Below are 23,301 nucleotides of genomic sequence, written 5' to 3'. Positions count from 1 at the left end.
TTGGTGCTGGACCACCAACCTGAGGCACCCCTGCAAGTGTCCAAAGGCACCCCAGGGTGCTACGGCACACAGTTTGGGAACCACTGCTTTAAGGAATGCCTTGAAAATCATCCTAAATAGTTGCTAATTAAAGAGACTGTAACCTTCCATAAGTCGTTTGCTTCATTTTGTCCAGCACAGAAGAGTATATATGTTAGAAAACATTTTATATTATTTCTATTTCACCTGGTCTCTTTTATATTTTGTGTCCTTTCCGGACTTGACCACTTCCCCAGTGACATCATGTACCACCGCCATATCCTGCACATTGCCATTAGGTCATAACCTTAACCTATGTAGTGCGAAGATGATCAAATCTTAATTCTATTTACAGGATAATTCTGGGAGGCGTGAAACAGAGTTTGGGTGAAAGAAAGCAGAAGATTGGAAATTTAGTAAATGATGAATTGGGTAAGCAGTCTTAGTAGTACCAACATATAAATTGCATCATGTTCTGTATTAAGATTATTGGAATATATTCATTACTTAATATTTATATGAGAAAATTAATACACGGTAGGAATCCCTGTAAAATCTTGACCCAGATTGTGCGTAAACTAAGTATTTGTCATTGGGACCCTTACCACAGCCCAAAGTTTTCATATCACTCCTGAGGTGCCAGTAATCCATATGTGCTTCATAGAAATATTTTATGTCATTCAGAATACAAGGCCTTTAGTGCGTTGTGAGTGTCATGAAATGAGCATAACATTTTATTTTAATTTCTTCTTTGTTTTGGTCAGATTTTATTTCTTTGTAAAAAATTGCAGAACGTCACTGGATCCTCTTAATATTTTCCATACAACTCATTTTATCATTGTTGTAAAGGAGACAAGTGGGTAACAACAAGTACGGAGTAAGAACATATTCCTGATCCTGTAGTAGCAGATATACAGTATTTAAGAAGAGCTTATCACCTCATTTACTTTGCTAGACCTCACAGCCTCTTAACCTTCTAAGAACCTCCATTATGACAAAAAACAAAGAGCACAACAAGCATAATCAATTTTAAAATATATTTATTATGAATTTTTAGCACAAGGAAAACAACACTTTATTTTTACTCTGCATTGTAAAATAAATTAGTGCCCAAGATTAGCCAGAGGCTCTTACAAGCTTGTCCTATAAGAGGACCAAGATGGTGGAAGCCTCATGACTCACAAAGAGTCATCCTTCAGCACTCAGGAGAGGAAAAACCCCCTTTGGAGGAAACCTCTGGGGACCCATGGCTTGAAGGATTGCCCGTCCCTCTGGGTACTAGGAGGCAATGCAGAGTTATATTTCCAATTGATTTAAAATAGGATCATTTGACACTGAAATACAGTATACATTTCACCACATTAATAAATAACATTGGCTGACGTCATTAATGTAGCTCCTGTCCACATCTCCTGACATTACCCAATTTACATTCCTCACAAAGCTGCGCAATTTGCTGAAGAGGATGGTCATCCCCTTTTGAGAAGCACCGAGTTTACCCGAGTGGCTACTACATTGCGATAGATGTGCTGTGCTGCTAGAACCTGCAATTATAGAAATAAACAAGCTCAAGGTCATATTTTAGGGTAGTCAAGCTCCAAGTCTGCAGGCACATCCAAGTGAAACGCCCTTGTCTTTGATGAGATACTTACCTCAAGCGGATATCTTTCCCTCAGTGGGCTGGGTGCAAGAGATGTATATGGAGTATGTTAATGACAGCAATGATAATGCTATGTCAGTGTCCTGGGCGGTTAAGAGTGGTAGCAACAGCAAAGAGTTACCATTATGACATCACAGCATGACCTCACTCGTGTTCTACATTCCTTAAAGGGGAAGTGCATAAGATAATAAGCTCTACTGATGTGTGATATGTTTATATTCCTCCATCACCTCTGCTTCCCATGATACACCTGTCATTTATTACACATCTGTCCCTTTGCCATCTCCTTATTTGCAAAAGTTCTCTTTTACTGCATCCACTCATTCAATGAATCAGTTTCTATCAGCTCTTTCTCATTTCATTAACCTGCTGCTTCTGTCCAATTTTAATTATTCATTGCTGCTACTTGGGTAGAAAACAAGCAAGGGATTGAATTAATATAAAAAACACAATTAAAAGGAAAATACTGTTAGGATGTTTATTATGTATTGAAATGACATTAATAGCTAGGCCAAGGCTAGTTATTTCTGCACCTCTATAGGTGTGAGCAAAGCCGAGCGAGGTTTTCCTGCAGGATGACCAGCATTACATCAGTGTGCAATATTCTGTTGGAAACGTGCTGCTAATTGAAACTCCCCAATTTGTCTCTGTTCGCAGTATAGAATATAATTGGCCATGATGAAGATACAGTGGAGGACCCATTGTGCCCATTATACGGTAGACCTTCAAGATTGATAAATATTCAGTTTAACCTAATGTAACTTGATCAGTATGCAATATTTCCCTGTTATGCTTGGCTAGTATACAGATTAGGCCCATTGTGCTAAATATACACTCTGGGGGTCATTTAGAGCTGGAAGCAAGGCCTTTTTTTAGGGTGTAAAATGTGCTTTTTCTGACATCTCATGCACATGAAAAATGCGTATCCCAGCGTCCATTGAACCCTCCTTCTGTGTCCCTGACTTGTGCATCCTTGAGTCTGGAGATGCAGACTGCGCGAGGGAAGGTGCGTGTACGTGCAGGAAAAAGGAATACAATCTGGCGCTGAATTGTAAACCCACAATTAAAGTATAGTAGTTTATTCTGGGTTTACATTCCAGCACTGGAAGGTAACCCTCTTTCCTAACATAACCCCAGGGTCTCTTTGGCAAATTCCACTTCTTCCTGGATATCAAAATTTAAAGCATTTACCTTGCGTTATCACTCCAACACTGCCGGTCTGATTCTCTGCATACGTGTAGGCCAAGTACAGTAAATTGGTTAAACAAGGTTTGGGGAAGTGTTTGGTAAAATCAACCATTTTGTCACAAAGTTTGTGGGTTTTTATGTGTTTTTTTCTGTGGAACTACAGGTCCCAGCAGGTCCTACATGATTTCTTCAAGCTTCAGCATGCTTTTTCAGTCATGGGTTTGCAGACACTTGTAGTGCTAAGTGCCTGCATACACAAACAGTTTTATTTATGTGACTTGCTACATTTGTGTGAAAGAGGTGTGTGTGTGTCTGTGTAGGCTTTGGTCAGTGTGCGTGTGTGTCTGTGTCAGTGAGTGCATCTGGGGAGGTGATGGTGTGCTGAGAGATAACGCGGGGGGAGATGGTGTGGCTAAGAGATGCAGGGGGCAGGAAGTTACACAGGGGGAACGAGTCTGGTTGAACCGCTGTTGTAAGATGATGACCTTGTTAATATTCCCACACAAACAGGAATCTTCTGGACGATGTGACCTACATGAATAGTGAATGCTGACTGAAGATGCCGTCTTCCCATAGAGGATATATTTCTTCAGAGGTTCCACATTGCGAGAAACCACCATATAGGTAAGGTGCATATGTAATGGAAAGTAATGTTCCCAGAGTGATGAGAAATGGGTGGCGTGTCATGTTGGCACGGCCCATTTTCAGTGGCCACGCCCCTTCGGTATGTGGCCACGCCCATTTTTTCCTGCGCGGCCCTGGCGCGCATATATGTCATCTGTTTTGAGTTTCTATGGGGCGGGAGGGGGCACGCCAATCTTCAACTTGCCCAGTACTCCAATGACCCTAGTGATGATGCCTCTGGCTGTTTTTTTCCTAGGGAAGAGGCACACATCCCCCTGCAGAATAGGCTTGGACTATGTGACAGGAGGACCCCATGCTTTGGATTTTCTTCTTATCGCATCAACAGCACAGGATCTTAACTTTGAGCAATTGCCTGGGAGACTTGGCAGACTGAATTAGACATCTTGTAAGTGAATCTTAGCCAAATATGTCATTTTTAATCCATTCATAATGGCTACCTGTTCTGCAGGTGCACCCCACTGCTTCCAAGTCTGCAGGATGATTGCATTAAATAATGCAATTGGACAGGGTATGCAACCGCTTTAAGGCAGAGGTTCACAATCTTTTTTGAATGGCGGCGCCCTAGAGTATCAGCATTGTTTTCATAGCACCCCTAAGCCAAAAGTCTGTTATTGAGAAATAATTATTAAGAAATTGCACTTACCTGTCATCCTCAGGTTGAGGTATGCGGTCTTGGAAAGGTTGGTGCATCTGTTTTTCCACATATTTACATTACATTGACCAGAATTAATTTGATTTGGTGTTGGACCACCAACCTGAGGCACCCCTGCAAGTATCCAAAGGCACCCCAGGGTGCTACAGCACACAGTTTGGGAACCACTGCTTTAAGGAATGCCTTGAAAACCATCCTAAATAGTTGCTAATTAAAGAGACTGTAACCTTCCATAAGTCGTTTGCTTCATTTTGTCCAGCACAGAAGAGTATATATGTTAGAAAACATTTTATATTATTTCTATTTCACCTGGTCTCTTTTATATTTTGTGTCCTTTCCGGACTTGACCACTTCCCCAGTGACATCATGTACCACCGCCATATCCTGCACATTGCCATTAGGTCATAACCTTAACCTATGTAGTGCGAAGATGATTAAATCTTAATTCTATTTACAGGATAATTCTGGGAGGTGTGAAACAGAGTTTGGGTGAAAGAAAGCAGAATATTGGAAATTTAGTAAATGATGAATTGGGTAAGCAGTCTTAGTAGTACCAACATATAAATTGCATCATGTTCTGTATTAAGATTATTGGAATATATTCATTACTTAATATTTATATGAGAAAATCAATACACGGTAGGAATCCCTGTAAAATCTTGACCCAGATTGTGCGTAAACTAAGTATTTGTCATTGGGACCCTTACCACAGCCCAAAGTTTTCATATCACTCCTGAGGTGCCAGTAATCCATATGTGCTTCATAGAAATATTTTATGTCATTCAGAATACAAGGCCTTTAGTGCGTTGTGAGTGTCATGAAATGAGCATAACATTATATTTTAATTTCTTCTTTGTTTTGGTCAGATTTTATTTCTTTGTAAAAAATTGCAGAATGTCACTGGATCCTCTTAATATTTTCCATACAACTCATTTTATCATTGTTGTAAAGGAGACAAGTGGGTAACAACAAGTACGGAGTAAGAACATATTCCTGATCCTGTAGTAGCAGATATACAGTATTTAAGAAGAGCTTATCACCTCATTTACTTTGCTAGACCTCACAGCCTCTTAACCTTCTAAGAACCTCCATTATGACAAAAAACAAAGAGCACAACAAGCATAATCAATTTTAAAATATATTTATTATGAATTTTTAGCACAAGGAAAACAACACTTTATTTTTACTCTGCATTGTAAAATAAATTAGTGCCCAAGATTAGCCAGAGGCTCTTACAAGCTTGTCCTATAAGAGGACCAAGATGGTGGAAGCCTCATGACTCACAAAGAGTCATCCTTCAGCACTCAGGAGAGGAAAAACCCCCTTTGGAGGAAACCTCTGGGGACCCATGGCTTGAAGGATTGCCCGTCCCTCTGGGCACTAGGAGGCTATGCAGAGTTATATTTCCAATTGATTTAAAATAGGATCATTTGACACTGAAATACAGTATACATTTCACCACATTAATAAATAACATTGGCTGACGTCATTAATGTAGCTCCTGTCCACATCTCCTGACATTACCCAATTTACATTCCTCACAAAGCTGCGCAATTTGCTGAAGAGGATGGTCATCCCCTTTTGAGAAGCACCGAGTTTACCCGAGTGGCTACTACATTGCGATAGATGTGCTGTGCTGCTAGAACCTGCAATTATAGAAATAAACAAGCTCAAGGTCATATTTTAGGGTAGTCAAGCTCCAAGTCTGCAGGCACATCCAAGTGAAACGCCCTTGTCTTTGATGAGATACTTACCTCAAGCGGATATCTTTCCCTCAGTGGGCTGGGTGCAAGAGATGTATATGGAGTATGTTAATGACAGCAATGATAATGCTATGTCAGTGTCCTGGGCGGTTAAGAGTGGTAGCAACAGCAAAGAGTTACCATTATGACATCACAGCATGACCTCACTCGTGTTCTACATTCCTTAAAGGGGAAGTGCATAAGATAATAAGCTCTACTGATGTGTGATATGTTTATATTCCTCCATCACCTCTGCTTCCCATGATACACCTGCCATTTATTACACATCTGTCCCTTTGCCATCTCCTTATTTGCAAAAGTTCTCTTTTACTGCATCCACTCATTCAATGAATCAGTTTCTATCAGCTCTTTCTCATTTCATTAACCTGCTGCTTCTGTCCAATTTTAATTATTCATTGCTGCTACTTGGGTAGAATACAAGCAAGGGATTGAATTAATATAAAAAACACAATTAAAAGGAAAATACTGTTAGGATGTTTATTATGTATTGAAATGACATTAATAGCTAGGCCAAGGCTAGTTATTTCTGCACCTCTATAGGTGTGAGCAAAGCCGAGCGAGGTTTTCCTGCAGGATGACCAGCATTACATCAGTGTGCAATATTCTGTTGGAAACGTGCTGCTAATTGAAACTCCCCAATTTGTCTCTGTTCCCAGTATAGAATATAATTGGCCATGATGAAGATACAGTGGAGGACCCATTGTGCCCTTTATACGGTAGACCTTCAAGATTGATAAATATTAAGTTTGACCTAATGTAACTTGATCAGTATGCAATATTTCCCTGTTATGCTTGGCTAGTATACCGATTAGGCCCATTCTGCTAAATATACACTCTGGGGGTCATTTAGAGCTGGAAGCAAGGCCTTTTTTTAGGGTGTAAAATGTGCTTTTTCTGACACCTCATGCACATGAAAAATGCGTATCCCAGCGTCCATTGAACCCTCCTTCTGTGTCCCTGACTTGTGCATCCTTGAGTCTGGAGATGCAGACTGCGCGAGGGAAGGTGCGTGTACGTGCAGGAAAAAGGAATACAATCTGGCGCTGAATTGTAAACCCACAATTAAAGTATAGTAGTTTATTCTGGGTTTACATTCCAGCACTGGAAGGTAACCCTCTTTCCTAACATAACCCCAGGGTCTCTTTGGCAAATTCCACTTCTTCCTGGATATCAAAATTTAAAGCATTTACCTTGCGTTATCACTCCAACACTGCCGGTCTGATTCTCTGCATACGTGTAGGCCAAGTACAGTAAATTGGTTAAACAAGGTTTGGGGAAGTGTTTGGTAAAATCAACCATTTTGTCACAAAGTTTGTGGGTTTTTATGTGTTTTTTTCTGTGGAACTACAGGTCCCAGCAGGTCCTACATGATTTCTTCAAGCTTCAGCATGCTTTTTCAGTCATGGGTTTGCAGACACTTGTAGTGCTAAGTGCCTGCATACACAAACAGTTTTATTTATGTGACTTGCTACATTTGTGTGAAAGAGGTGTGTGTGTGTCTGTGTAGGCTTTGGTCAGTGTGCGTGTGTGTCTGTGTCAGTGAGTGCATCTGGGGAGGTGATGGTGTGCTGAGAGATAACGCGGGGGGAGATGGTGTGGCTAAGAGATGCAGGGGGCAGGAAGTTACACAGGGGGAACGAGTCTGGTTGAACCGCTGTTGTAAGATGATGACCTTGTTAATATTCCCACACAAACAGGAATCTTCTGGACGATGTGACCTACATGAATAGTGAATGCCGACTGAAGATGCCGTCTTCCCATAGAGGATATATTTCTTCAGAGGTTCCACATTGCGAGAAACCACCATATAGGTAAGGTGCATATGTAATGGAAAGTAATGTTCCCAGAGTGATGAGAAATGGGTGGCGTGTCATGTTGGCACGGCCCATTTTCAGTGGCCACGCCCCTTCGGTATGTGGCCACGCCCATTTTTTCCTGCGCGGCCCTGGCGCGCATATATGTCATCTGTTTTGAGTTTCTATGGGGCGGGAGGGGGCACGCCAATCTTCAACTTGCCCAGTACTCCAATGACCCTAGTGATGATGCCTCTGGCTGTTTTTTTCCTAGGGAAGAGGCACACATCCCCCTGCAGAATAGGCTTGGACTATGTGACAGGAGGACCCCATGCTTTGGATTTTCTTCTTATCGCATCAACAGCACAGGATCTTAACTTTGAGCAATTGCCTGGGAGACTTGGCAGACTGAATTAGACATCTTGTAAGTGAATCTTAGCCAAATATGTCATTTTTAATCCATTCATAATGGCTACCTGTTCTGCAGGTGCACCCCACTGCTTCCAAGTCTGCAGGATGATTGCATTAAATAATGCAATTGGACAGGGTATGCAACCGCTTTAAGGCAGAGGTTCACAATCTTTTTTGAATGGCGGCGCCCTAGAGTATCAGCATTGTTTTCATAGCACCCCTAAGCCAAAAGTCTGTTATTGAGAAATAATTATTAAGAAATTGCACTTACCTGTCATCCTCAGGTTGAGGTATGCGGTCTTGGAAAGGTTGGTGCATCTGTTTTTCCACATATTTACATTACATTGACCAGAATTAATTTGATTTGGTGTTGGACCACCAACCTGAGGCACCCCTGCAAGTATCCAAAGGCACCCCAGGGTGCTACAGCACACAGTTTGGGAACCACTGCTTTAAGGAATGCCTTGAAAACCATCCTAAATAGTTGCTAATTAAAGAGACTGTAACCTTCCATAAGTCGTTTGCTTCATTTTGTCCAGCACAGAAGAGTATATATGTTAGAAAACATTTTATATTATTTCTATTTCACCTGGTCTCTTTTATATTTTGTGTCCTTTCCGGACTTGACCACTTCCCCAGTGACATCATGTACCACCGCCATATCCTGCACATTGCCATTAGGTCATAACCTTAACCTATGTAGTGCGAAGATGATTAAATCTTAATTCTATTTACAGGATAATTCTGGGAGGTGTGAAACAGAGTTTGGGTGAAAGAAAGCAGAAGATTGGAAATTTAGTAAATGATGAATTGGGTAAGCAGTCTTAGTAGTACCAACATATAAATTGCATCATGTTCTGTATTAAGATTATTGGAATATATTCATTACTTAATATTTATATGAGAAAATCAATACACGGTAGGAATCCCTGTAAAATCTTGACCCAGATTGTGCGTAAACTAAGTATTTGTCATTGGGACCCTTACCACAGCCCAAAGTTTTCATATCACTCCTGAGGTGCCAGTAATCCATATGTGCTTCATAGAAATATTTTATGTCATTCAGAATACAAGGCCTTTAGTGCGTTGTGAGTGTCATGAAATGAGCATAACATTATATTTTAATTTCTTCTTTGTTTTGGTCAGATTTTATTTCTTTGTAAAAAATTGCAGAATGTCACTGGATCCTCTTAATATTTTCCATACAACTCATTTTATCATTGTTGTAAAGGAGACAAGTGGGTAACAACAAGTACGGAGTAAGAACATATTCCTGATCCTGTAGTAGCAGATATACAGTATTTAAGAAGAGCTTATCACCTCATTTACTTTGCTAGACCTCACAGCCTCTTAACCTTCTAAGAACCTCCATTATGACAAAAAACAAAGAGCACAACAAGCATAATCAATTTTAAAATATATTTATTATGAATTTTTAGCACAAGGAAAACAACACTTTATTTTTACTCTGCATTGTAAAATAAATTAGTGCCCAAGATTAGCCAGAGGCTCTTACAAGCTTGTCCTATAAGAGGACCAAGATGGTGGAAGCCTCATGACTCACAAAGAGTCATCCTTCAGCACTCAGGAGAGGAAAAACCCCCTTTGGAGGAAACCTCTGGGGACCCATGGCTTGAAGGATTGCCCGTCCCTCTGGGCACTAGGAGGCTATGCAGAGTTATATTTCCAATTGATTTAAAATAGGATCATTTGACACTGAAATACAGTATACATTTCACCACATTAATAAATAACATTGGCTGACGTCATTAATGTAGCTCCTGTCCACATCTCCTGACATTACCCAATTTACATTCCTCACAAAGCTGCGCAATTTGCTGAAGAGGATGGTCATCCCCTTTTGAGAAGCACCGAGTTTACCCGAGTGGCTACTACATTGCGATAGATGTGCTGTGCTGCTAGAACCTGCAATTATAGAAATAAACAAGCTCAAGGTCATATTTTAGGGTAGTCAAGCTCCAAGTCTGCAGGCACATCCAAGTGAAACGCCCTTGTCTTTGATGAGATACTTACCTCAAGCGGATATCTTTCCCTCAGTGGGCTGGGTGCAAGAGATGTATATGGAGTATGTTAATGACAGCAATGATAATGCTATGTCAGTGTCCTGGGCGGTTAAGAGTGGTAGCAACAGCAAAGAGTTACCATTATGACATCACAGCATGACCTCACTCGTGTTCTACATTCCTTAAAGGGGAAGTGCATAAGATAATAAGCTCTACTGATGTGTGATATGTTTATATTCCTCCATCACCTCTGCTTCCCATGATACACCTGCCATTTATTACACATCTGTCCCTTTGCCATCTCCTTATTTGCAAAAGTTCTCTTTTACTGCATCCACTCATTCAATGAATCAGTTTCTATCAGCTCTTTCTCATTTCATTAACCTGCTGCTTCTGTCCAATTTTAATTATTCATTGCTGCTACTTGGGTAGAATACAAGCAAGGGATTGAATTAATATAAAAAACACAATTAAAAGGAAAATACTGTTAGGATGTTTATTATGTATTGAAATGACATTAATAGCTAGGCCAAGGCTAGTTATTTCTGCACCTCTATAGGTGTGAGCAAAGCCGAGCGAGGTTTTCCTGCAGGATGACCAGCATTACATCAGTGTGCAATATTCTGTTGGAAACGTGCTGCTAATTGAAACTCCCCAATTTGTCTCTGTTCCCAGTATAGAATATAATTGGCCATGATGAAGATACAGTGGAGGACCCATTGTGCCCATTATACGGTAGACCTTCAAGATTGATAAATATTAAGTTTGACCTAATGTAACTTGATCAGTATGCAATATTTCCCTGTTATGCTTGGCTAGTATACCGATTAGGCCCATTCTGCTAAATATACACTCTGGGGGTCATTTAGAGCTGGAAGCAAGGCCTTTTTTTAGGGTGTAAAATGTGCTTTTTCTGACATCTCATGCACATGAAAAATGCGTATCCCAGCGTCCATTGAACCCTTCTTCTGTGTCCCTGACTTGTGCATCCTTGAGTCTGGAGATGCAGACTGCGCGAGGAAAGGTGCGTGTACGTGCAGGAAAGAGGAATACAATCTGGCGCTGAATTGTAAACCCACAATTAAAGTATAGTAGTTTATTCTGGGTTTACATTCCAGCACTGGAAGGTAACCCTCTTTCCTAACATAACCCCAGGGTCTCTTTGGCAAATTCCACTTCTTCCTGGATATCAAAATTTAAAGCATTTACCTTGCGGTATCACTCCAACACTGCCGGTCTGATTCTCTGCATACGTGTAGGCCAAGTACAGTAAATTGGTTAAACAAGGTTTGGGGAAGTGTTTGGTAAAATCAACCATTTTGTCACAAAGTTCGTGGGTTTTTATGTGTTTTTTTCTGTGGAACTACAGGTCCCAGCAGGTCCTACATGATTTCTTCAAGCTTCAGCATGCTTTTTCAGTCACGGGTATGCAGACACTTGTAGTGCTAAGTGCCTGCATACGCAAACAGTTTTATTTATTTGACTGGCTACATTTGTGTGAAAGAGGTGTGTGTGTGTCTGTGTAGGCTTTTGTCAGTGTGCGTGTGTGTCTGTGTCAGTGAGTGCATCTGGGGAGGTGATGGTGTGCTGAGAGATAACGCGGGGGGAGATGGTGTGGCTAAGAGATGCAGGGGGCAGGAAGTTACACAGGGGGAACGAGTCTGGTTGAACCGCTGTTGTAAGATGATGACCTTGTTAATATTCCCACACAAACAGGAATCTTCTGGACGATGTGACCTACATGAATAGTGAATGCCGACTGAAGATGCCGTCTTCCCATGGAGGATATATTTCTTCAGAGGTTCCACATTGTGAGAAACCACCATATAGGTAAGGTGCATATGTAATGGAAAGTAATGTTCCCAGAGTGATGAGAAATGGGTGGCGTGTCATGTTGGCACGGCCCATTTTCAGTGGCCACGCCCCTTCGGTATGTGGCCACGCCCATTTTTTCCTGCGCGGCCCTGGCGCGCATATATGTCATCTGTTTTGAGTTTCTATGGGGCGGGAGGGGGCACGCCAATCTTCAACTTGCCCTGTACTCCAATGACCCTAGTGATGATGCCTCTGGCTGTTTTTTTCCTAGGGAAGAGGCACACATCCCCCTGCAGAATAGGCTTGGACTATGTGACAGGAGGACCCCATGCTTTGGATTTTCTTCTTATCGCATCAACAGCACAGGATCTTAACTTTGAGCAATTGCCTGGGAGACTTGGCAGACTGAATTAGACATCTTGTAAGTGAATCTTAGCCAAATATGTCATTTTTAATCCATTCATAATGGCTACCTGTTCTGCAGGTGCACCCCACTGCTTCCAAGTCTGCAGGATGATTGCATTAAATAATGCAATTGGACAGGGTATGCAACCGCTTTAAGGCAGAGGTTCACAATCTTTTTTGAATGGCGGCGCCCTAGAGTATCAGCATTGTTTTCATAGCACCCCTAAGCCAAAAGTCTGTTATTGAGAAATAATTATTAAGAAATTGCACTTACCTGTCATCCTCAGGTTGAGGTATGTGGTCTTGGACAGGTTGGCGCATCTGTTTTTCCACATATTTACATTACATTGACCAGAATTAATTTGATTTGGTGTTGGACCACCAACCTGAGGCACCCCTGCAAGTATCCAAAGGCACCCCAGGGTGCTACAGCACACAGTTTGGGAACCACTGCTTTAAGGAATGCCTTGAAAACCATCCTAAATAGTTGCTAATTAAAGAGACTGTAACCTTCCATAAGTCGTTTGCTTCATTTTGTCCAGCACAGAAGAGTATATATGTTAGAAAACATTTTATATTATTTCTATTTCACCTGGTCTCTTTTATATTTTGTGTCCTTTCCGGACTTGACCACTTCCCCAGTGACATCATGTACCACCGCCATATCCTGCACATTGCCATTAGGTCATAACCTTAACCTATGTAGTGCGAAGATGATTAAATCTTAATTCTATTTACAGGATAATTCTGGGAGGTGTGAAACAGAGTTTGGGTGAAAGAAAGCAGAAGATTGGAAATTTAGTAAATGATGAATTGGGTAAGCAGTCTTAGTAGTACCAACATATAAATTGCATCATGTTCTGTATTAAGATTATTGGAATATATTCATTACTTAATATTTATATGAGAAAATCAATACACGGTAGGAATCCCTGTAAAATCTTGACCCAGATTGTGCGTAAACTAAGTATTTGTCATTGGGACCCTTACCACAGCCCAAAGTTTTCATATCACTCCTGAGGTGCCAGTAATCCATATGTGCTTCATAGAAATATTTTATGTCATTCAGAATACAAGGCCTTTAGTGCGTTGTGAGTGTCATGAAATGAGCATAACATTATATTTTCATTTCTTCTTTGTTTTGGTCAGATTTTATTTCTTTGTGAAAAATTGCAGAATGTCACTGGATCCTCTTAATATTTTCCATACAACTCATTTTATCATTGTTGTAAAGGAGACAAGTGGGTAACAACAAGTACGGAGTAAGAACATATTCCTGATCCTGTAGTAGCAGATATACAGTATTTAAGAAGAGCTTATCACCTCATTTACTTTGCTAGACCTCACAGCCTCTTAACCTTCTAAGAACCTCCATTATGACAAAAAACAAAGAGCACAACAAGCATAATCAATTTTAAAATATATTTATTATGAATTTTTAGCACAAGGAAAACAACACTTTATTTTTACTCTGCATTGTAAAATAAATTAGTGCCCAAGATTAGCCAGAGGCTCTTACAAGCTTGTCCTATAAGAGGACCAAGATGGTGGAAGCCTCATGACTCACAAAGAGTCATCCTTCAGCACTCAGGAGAGGAAAAACCCCCTTTGGAGGAAACCTCTGGGGACCCATGGCTTGAAGGATTGCCCGTCCCTCTGGGCACTAGGAGGCTATGCAGAGTTATATTTCCAATTGATTTAAAATAGGATCATTTGACACTGAAATACAGTATACATTTCACCACATTAATAAATAACATTGGCTGACGTCATTAATGTAGCTCCTGTCCACATCTCCTGACATTACCCAATTTACATTCCTCACAAAGCTGCGCAATTTGCTGAAGAGGATGGTCATCCCCTTTTGAGAAGCACCGAGTTTACCCGAGTGGCTACTACATTGCGATAGATGTGCTGTGCTGCTAGAACCTGCAATTATAGAAATAAACAAGCTCAAGGTCATATTTTAGGGTAGTCAAGCTCCAAGTCTGCAGGCACATCCAAGTGAAACGCCCTTGTCTTTGATGAGATACTTACCTCAAGCGGATATCTTTCCCTCAGTGGGCTGGGTGCAAGATATGTATATGGAGTATGTTAATGACAGCAATGATAATGCTATGTCAGTGTCCTGGGCTGTTAAGAGTGGTAGCAACAGCAAAGAGTTACCATTATGACATCACAGCATGACCTCACTCGTGTTCTACATTCCTTAAAGGGGAAGTGCATAAGATAATAAGCTCTACTGATGTGTGATATGTTTATATTCCTCCATCACCTCTGCTTCCCATGATACACCTGCCATTTATTACACATCTGTCCCTTTGCCATCTCCTTATTTGCAAAAGTTCTCTTTTACTGCATCCACTCATTCAATGAATCAGTTTCTATCAGCTCTTTCTCATTTCATTAACCTGCTGCTTCTGTCCAATTTTAATTATTCATTGCTGCTACTTGGGTAGAAAACAAGCAAGGGATTGAATTAATATAAAAAACACAATTAAAAGGAAAATACTGTTAGGATGTTTATTATATATTGAAATGACATTAATAGCTAGGCCAAGGCTAGTTATTTCTGCACCTCTATAGGTGTGAGCAAAGCCGAGCGAGGTTTTCCTGCAGGATGACCAGCATTACATCAGTGTGCAATATTCTGTTGGAAACGTGCTGCTAACTGAAACTCCCCAATTTGTCTCTGTTCCCAGTATAGAATATAATTGGCCATGATGAAGATACAGTGGAGGACCCATTGTGCCCATTATACTGTAGACCTTCAGGATTGATAAATATTCAGTTTAACCTAATGTAACTTGATCAGTATGCAATATTTCCCTGTTATGCTTGGCTACTATACCGATTAGGCCCATTGTGCTAAATATACACTCTGGGGGTCATTTAGAGCTGGAAGCAAGGCCTTTTTTTAGAGTGTAAAATGTGCTTTTTCAGACATCTCATGCACATGAAAAATGCGTTTCCCAGCGTCCATTGAACCCTCCTTCTGTGTCCCTGACTTGTGCATCCTTGAGTCTGGAGATGCAGACTGCGCGAGGGAAGGTGCGTGTACGTGCAGGAAAGAGGAATACAATCTGGCGCTGAATTGTAAACCCACAATTAAAGTATAGTAGTTTATTCTGGGTTTACATTCCAGCACTGGAAGGTAACCCTCTTTCCTAACATAACCCCAGGGTCTCTTTGGCAAATTCCACTTCTTCCTGGATATCAAAATTTAAAGCATTTACCTTGAGGTATCACTCCAACACTGCCGGTCTGATTCTCTGCATACGTGTAGGCCAAGTACAGTAAATTGGTTAAACAAGGTTTGGGGAAGTGTTTGGTAAAATCAACCATTTTGTCACAAAGTTCGTGGGTTTTTATGTGTTTTTTTCTGTGGAACTACAGGTCCCAGCAGGTCCTACATGATTTCTTCAAGCTTCAGCATGCTTTTTCTGTCATGGGTATGCAGACACTTGTAGTGCTAAGTGCCTGCATACGCAAACAGTTTTATTTATTTGACTGGCTACATTTGTGTGAAAGAGGTGTGTGTGTGTCTGTGTAGGCTTTTGTCAGTGTGCGTGTGTGTCTGTGTCAGTGAGTGCATCTGGGGAGGTGATGGTGTGCTGAGAGATAACGCGGGGGGAGATGGTGTGGCTAAGAGATGCAGGGGGCAGGAAGTTACACAGGGGGAACGAGTCTGGTTGAACCGCTGTTGTAAGATGATGACCTTGTTAATATTCCCACACAAACAGGAATCTTCTGGACGATGTGACCTACATGAATAGTGAATGCCGACTGAAGATGCCGTCTTCCCATGGAGGATATATTTCTTCAGAGGTTCCACATTGTGAGAAACCACCATATAGGTAAGGTGCATATGTAATGGAAAGTAATGTTCCCAGAGTGATGAGAAATGGGTGGCGTGTCATGTTGGCACGGCCCATTTTCAGTGGCCACGCCCCTTCGGTATGTGGCCACGCCCATTTTTTCCTGCGCGGCCCTGGCGCGCATATATGTCATCTGTTTTGAGTTTCTATGGGGCGGGAGGGGGCACGCCAATCTTCAACTTGCCCTGTACTCCAATGACCCTAGTGATGATGCCTCTGGCTGTTTTTTTCCTAGGGAAGAGGCACACATCCCCCTGCAGAATAGGCTTGGACTATGTGACAGGAGGACCCCATGCTTTGGATTTTCTTCTTATCGCATCAACAGCACAGGATCTTAACTTTGAGCAATTGCCTGGGAGACTTGGCAGACTGAATTAGACATCTTGTAAGTGAATCTTAGCCAAATATGTCATTTTTAATCCATTCATAATGGCTACCTGTTCTGCAGGTGCACCCCACTGCTTCCAAGTCTGCAGGATGATTGCATTAAATAATGCAATTGGACAGGGTATGCAACCGCTTTAAGGCAGAGGTTCACAATCTTTTTTGAATGGCGGTGCCCTAGAGTATCAGCATTGTTTTCATAGCACCCCTAAGCCAAAAGTCTGTTATTGAGAAATAATTATTAAGAAATTGCACTTACCTGTCATCCTCAGGTTGAGGTATGCGGTCTTGGACAGGTTGGCGCATCTGTTTTTCCACATATTTACATTACATTGACCAGAATTAATTTGATTTGGTGTTGGACCACCAACCTGAGGCACCCCTGCAAGTATCCAAAGGCACCCCAGGGTGCTACAGCACACAGTTTGGGAACCACTGCTTTAAGGAATGCCTTGAAAACCATCCTAAATAGTTGCTAATTAAAGAGACTGTAACCTTCCATAAGTCGTTTGCTTCATTTTGTCCAGCACAGAAGAGTATATATGTTAGAAAACATTTTATATTATTTCTATTTCACCTGGTCTCTTTTATATTTTGTGTCCTTTCCGGACTTGACCACTTCCCCAGTGACATCATGTACCACCGCCATATCCTGCACATTGCCATTAGGTCATAACCTTAACCTATGTAGTGCGAAGATGATTAAATCTTAATTCTATTTACAGGATAATTCTGGGAGGTGTGAAACAGAGTTTGGGTGAAAGAAAGCAGAAGATTGGAAATTTAGTAAATGATGAATTGGGTAAGCAGTCTTAGTAGTACCAACATATAAATTGCATCATGTTCTGTATTAAGATTATTGGAATATATTCATTACTTAATATTTATATGAGAAAATCAATACACGGTAGGAATCCCTGTAAAATCTTGACCCAGATTGTGCGTAAACTAAGTATTTGTCATTGGGACCCTTACCACAGCCCAAAGTTTTCATATCACTCCTGAGGTGCCAGTAATCCATATGTGCTTCATAGAAATATTTTATGTCATTCAGAATACAAGGCCTTTAGTGCGTTGTGAGTGTCATGAAATGAGCATAACATTTTATTTTAATTTCTTCTTTGTTTTGGTCAGATTTTATTTCTTTGTAAAAAATTGCAGAACGTCACTGGATCCTCTTAATATTTTCCATACAACTCATTTTATCATTGTTGTAAAGGAGACAAGTGGGTAACAACAAGTACGGAGTAAGAACATATTCCTGATCCTGTAGTAGCAGATATACAGTATTTAAGAAGAGCTTATCACCTCATTTACTTTGCTAGACCTCACAGCCTCTTAACCTTCTAAGAACCTCCATTATGACAAAAAAACAAAGAGCACAACAAGCATAATCAATTTTAAAATATATTTATTATGAATTTTTAGCACAAGGAAAACAACACTTTATTTTTACTCTGCATTGTAAAATAAATTAGTGCCCAAGATTAGCCAGAGGCTCTTACAAGCTTGTCCTATAAGAGGACCAAGATGGTGGAAGCCTCATGACTCACAAAGAGTCATCCTTCAGCACTCAGGAGAGGAAAAACCCCCTTTGGAGGAAACCTCTGGGGACCCATGGCTTGAAGGATTGCCCGTCCCTCTGGGCACTAGGAGGCTATGCAGAGTTATATTTCCAATTGATTTAAACTAGGATCATTTGACACTGAAATACAGTATACATTTCACCACATTAATAAATAACATTGGCTGACGTCATTAATATAGCTCCTGTCCACATCTCCTGACATTACCCAATTTACATTCCTCACAAAGCTGCGCAATTTGCTGAAGAGGATGGTCATCCCCTTTTGAGAAGCACCGAGTTTACCCGAATGGCTACTACATTGCGATAGATGTGCTGTGCTGCTAGAACCTCCAATTATAGAAATAAACAAGCTCAAGGTCATATTTTAGGGTAGTCAAGCTCCAAGTCTGCAGGCACATCCAAGTGAAACGCCCTTGTCTTTGATGAGATACTTACCTCAAGCGGATATCTTTCCCTCTGTGGGCTGGGTGCAAGAGATGTATATGGAGTGTGTTAATGACAGCAATGATAATGCTATGTCAGTGTCCTGGGCGGTTAAGAGTGGTAGCAACAGCAAAGAGTTACCATTATGACATCACAGCATGACCTCACTCGTGTTCTACATTCCTTAAAGGGGAAGTGCATAAGATAATAAGCTCTACTGATGTGTGATATGTTTATATTCCTCCATCACCTCTGCTTCCCATGATGCACCTGCCATTTATTACACATCTGTCCCTTTGCCATCTCCTTATTTGTAAAAGTTCTCTTTTACTGCATCCACTCATTCAATGAATCAGTTTCTATCAGCTCTTTCTCATTTCATTAACCTGCTGCTTCTGTCCAATTTTCATTTTTCAAGACTGCTACTTGGGTAGAAAACAAGCAAGGGATTGAATTAGTCTAAAAAACACAATTAAAAGGAAAATACTGTTAGGATGTTTATTATATATTGAAATGACATTAATAGCTGGGCCAAGGCTAGTTGTCTCTGCACCTCTGTAGGTGTGAGCAAAGCCGAGCGAGGTTTTCCTGCAGGATGACCAGCATTACATCAGTGTGCAATATTCTGATGGAAATGTGCTGCTAATTGAAACTCCCCAATTTGTCTCTGTTCCCAGTATAGAATATAATTGGCCATGATGAAGATACAGTGGAGGACCCATTGTGCCCATTATACGGTAGACCTTCAGGATTGATAAATATTCAGTTCAACCTAATGTAACTTGATCAGTATGCAATATTTCCCTGTTATGCTTGGCTACTATACCGATTAGGCCCATTGTGCTAAATATACACTCTGGGGGTCATTTAGAGCTGGAAGCAAGGCCTTTTTTTAGTGTGTAAAATGTGCTTTTTCAGACATCTCATGCACATGAAAAATGCGTTTCCCAGTGTCCATTGAACCCTCCTTCTGTGTCCCTGACTTGTGCATCCTTGAGTCTGGAGATGCAGACTGCGCGAGGGAAGGTGCGTGTATGTGCAGGAAAGAGGAATACAATCTGGCGCTGAATTGTAAACCCACAATTAAAGTATAGTAGTTTATTCTGGGTTTACATTCCAGCACTGGAAGGTAACCCTCTTTCCTAACATAACCCCAGGGTCTCTTTGGCAAATTCCACTTCTTCCTGGATGTCAAAATTTAAAGCATTTACCTTGCGGTATCACTCCAACACTGCCGGTCTGATTCTCTGCATACGTGTAGGCCAAGTACAGTAAATTGGTTAAACAAGGTTTGGGGAAGTGTTTGGTAAAATCAACCATTTTGTCACAAAGTTCGTGGGTTTTTATGTGTTTTTTTCTGTGGAACTACAGGTTCCAGCAGGTCCTGCATGATTTCTTCAAGCTTCAGCATGCTTTTTCAGTCATGGGTATGCAGACACTTGTAGTGCTAAAAGTGCCTGCATACGCAAGCAGTTTTATTTATTGGACTGGCTACATTTGTGTGAAAGAGGTGTGTGTGTGTCTGTGTAGGCTCTTGTCAGTGTGCGTGTGTGTCTGTGTCAGTGAGTGCGTCTGGGGAGGTGATGGTGTGCTGAGAGATAACGCAGGGGGAGATGGTGTGGCTAAGAGATGCAGGGGGCAGGAAGTTACACAGGGGGAACGAGTCTGGTTGAACCGCTGTTGTAAGATGATGACCTTGTTAATATTCCCACACAAACAGGAATCTTCTGGACGATGTGACCTACATGAGTAGTGAATGCCGACTGAAGATGCCGTCTTCCCATGGAGGATATATTTCTTCAGAGGTTCCACATTGTGAGAAACCACCATATAGGTAAGGTGCATATGTAATGGAAAGTAATGTTCCCAGAGTGATGAGAAATGGGTGGCGTGTCATGTTGGCAGCGCCCATCTTCAGTGGCCACGCCCCCTCGGTATGTGACCACGCCCATTTTTTTGCAGCGCGCCCCTGGCGCGCATATATGTCTTCTTATTTACGTTTATATGGGGCGGGAGGGGGCACGCCAATCTTCAACTTGCCCAGTACTCCAATGACCCTAGTCATCATGCCTCTGGCTGTTTTTTTCCTAGGGAAGAGGCACACATCCCCCTGCAGAATAGGCTTGGACTATGTGACAGGAGGACCCCACGCTTTGGATTTTCTTCTTATCGCATCAACAGCACAGGATCTTAACTTTGAGCAATTGCCTGGGAGACTTGGCAGACTGAATTAGGCATCTTGTAAGTGAATCTTAGCCAAATATGTCATTTTTAATCCATTCATAATGGCTACCGGTTCTGCAGGTGCACCCCACTGCTTCCAAGTCTGCAGGATGATTGCATTAAATAATGCAATTGGACAGGGTATGCAACCGCTTTAAGGCAGAGGTTCACAATCTTTTTTGAATGGCGGCGCCCTAGAGTATCAGCATTGTTTTCATGGCACCCCTAAGCCAAAAGTCTGTTATTGAGAAATAATTATTAAGAAATTGCACTTACCCGTCATCCTCAGGTTGAGGTATGCGGTCTTGGACAGGTTGGCGCATCTGTTTTTCCACATATTTACATTACATTGACCAGAATTAATTTGATTTGGTGCTGGACCACCAACCTGAGGCACCCCTGCAAGTGTCCAAAGGCACCCCAGGGTGCTACGGCACACAGTTTGGGAACCACTGCTTTAAGGAATGCCTTGAAAACCATCCTAAATAGTTGCTAATTAAAGAGACTGTAACCTTCCATAAGTCGTTTGCTTCATTTTGTCCGGCACAGAAGAGTATATATGTTAGAAAACATTTTATATTATTTCTATTTCACCTGGTCTCTTTTATATTTTGTGTCCTTTCCGGACTTGACCACTTCCCCAGTGACATCATGTACCACCGCCATATCCTGCACATTGCCATTAGGTCATAACCTTAACCTATGTAGTGCGAAGATGATCAAATCTTAATTCTATTTACAGGATAATTCTGGGAGGCGTGAAACATAGTTGGGTGAAAGAAAGCAGAAGATTGGAAATTTAGTAAATGATGAATTGGGTAAGCAGTCTTAGTAGTACCAACATATAAATTGCATCATGTTCTGTATTAAGATTATTGGAATATATTCATTACTTAATATTTATATGAGAAAATTAATACACGGTAGGAATCCCTGTAAAATCTTGACCCAGATTGTGCGTAAACTAAGTATTTGTCATTGGGACCCTTACCACAGCCCAAAGTTTTCATATCACTCCTGAGGTGCCAGTAATCCATATGTGCTTCATAGAAATATTTTATGTCATTCAGAATACAAGGCCTTTAGTGCGTTGTGAGTGTCATGAAATGAGCATAACATTTTATTTTAATTTCTTCTTTGTTTTGGTCAGATTTTATTTCTTTGTAAAAAATTGCAGAACGTCACTGGATCCTCTTAATATTTTCCATACAACTCATTTTATCATTGTTGTAAAGGAGACAAGTGGGTAACAACAAGTACGGAGTAAGAACATATTCCTGATCCTGTAGTAGCAGATATACAGTATTTAAGAAGAGCTTATCACCTCATTTACTTTGCTAGACCTCACAGCCTCTTAACCTTCTAAGAACCTCCATTATGACAAAAAAACAAAGAGCACAACAAGCATAATCAATTTTAAAATATATTTATTATGAATTTTTAGCACAAGGAAAACAACACTTTATTTTTACTCTGCATTGTAAAATAAATTAGTGCCCAAGATTAGCCAGAGGCTCTTACAAGCTTGTCCTATAAGAGGACCAAGATGGTGGAAGCCTCATGACTCACAAAGAGTCATCCTTCAGCACTCAGGAGAGGAAAAACCCCCTTTGGAGGAAACCTCTGGGGACCCATGGCTTGAAGGATTGCCCGTCCCTCTGGGCACTAGGAGGCTATGCAGAGTTATATTTCCATTTTAAACTAGGATCATTTGACACTGAAATACAGTATACATTTCACCACATTAATAAATAACATTGGCTGACGTCATTAATATAGCTCCTGTCCACATCTCCTGACATTACCCAATTTACATTCCTCACAAAGCTGCGCAATTTGCTGAAGAGGATGGTCATCCCCTTTTGAGAAGCACCGAGTTTACCCGAATGGCTACTACATTGCGATAGATGTGCTGTGCTGCTAGAACCTCCAATTATAGAAATAAACAAGCTCAAGGTCATATTTTAGGGTAGTCAAGCTCCAAGTCTGCAGGCACATCCAAGTGAAACGCCCTTGTCTTTGATGAGATACTTACCTCAAGCGGATATCTTTCCCTCTGTGGGCTGGGTGCAAGAGATGTATATGGAGTGTGTTAATGACAGCAATGATAATGCTATGTCAGTGTCCTGGGCGGTTAAGAGTGGTAGCAACAGCAAAGAGTTACCATTATGACATCACAGCATGACCTCACTCGTGTTCTACATTCCTTAAAGGGGAAGTGCATAAGATAATAAGCTCTACTGATGTGTGATATGTTTATATTCCTCCATCACCTCTGCTTCCCATGATACACCTGCCATTTATTACACATCTGTCCCTTTGCCATCTCCTTATTTGTAAAAGTTCTCTTTTACTGCATCCACTCATTCAATGAATCAGTTTCTATCAGCTCTTTCTCATTTCATTAACCTGCTGCTTCTGTCCAATTTTC

This window comes from Taudactylus pleione, unplaced genomic scaffold (assembly GCF_031769625.1).
Source record: "Taudactylus pleione unplaced genomic scaffold, aTauple2 ptg000211l, whole genome shotgun sequence".
NCBI classification, from domain to species: Eukaryota; Metazoa; Chordata; class Amphibia; order Anura; family Myobatrachidae; genus Taudactylus; species Taudactylus pleione.
Note: the sequence above shows the minus strand (reverse complement) of the source record.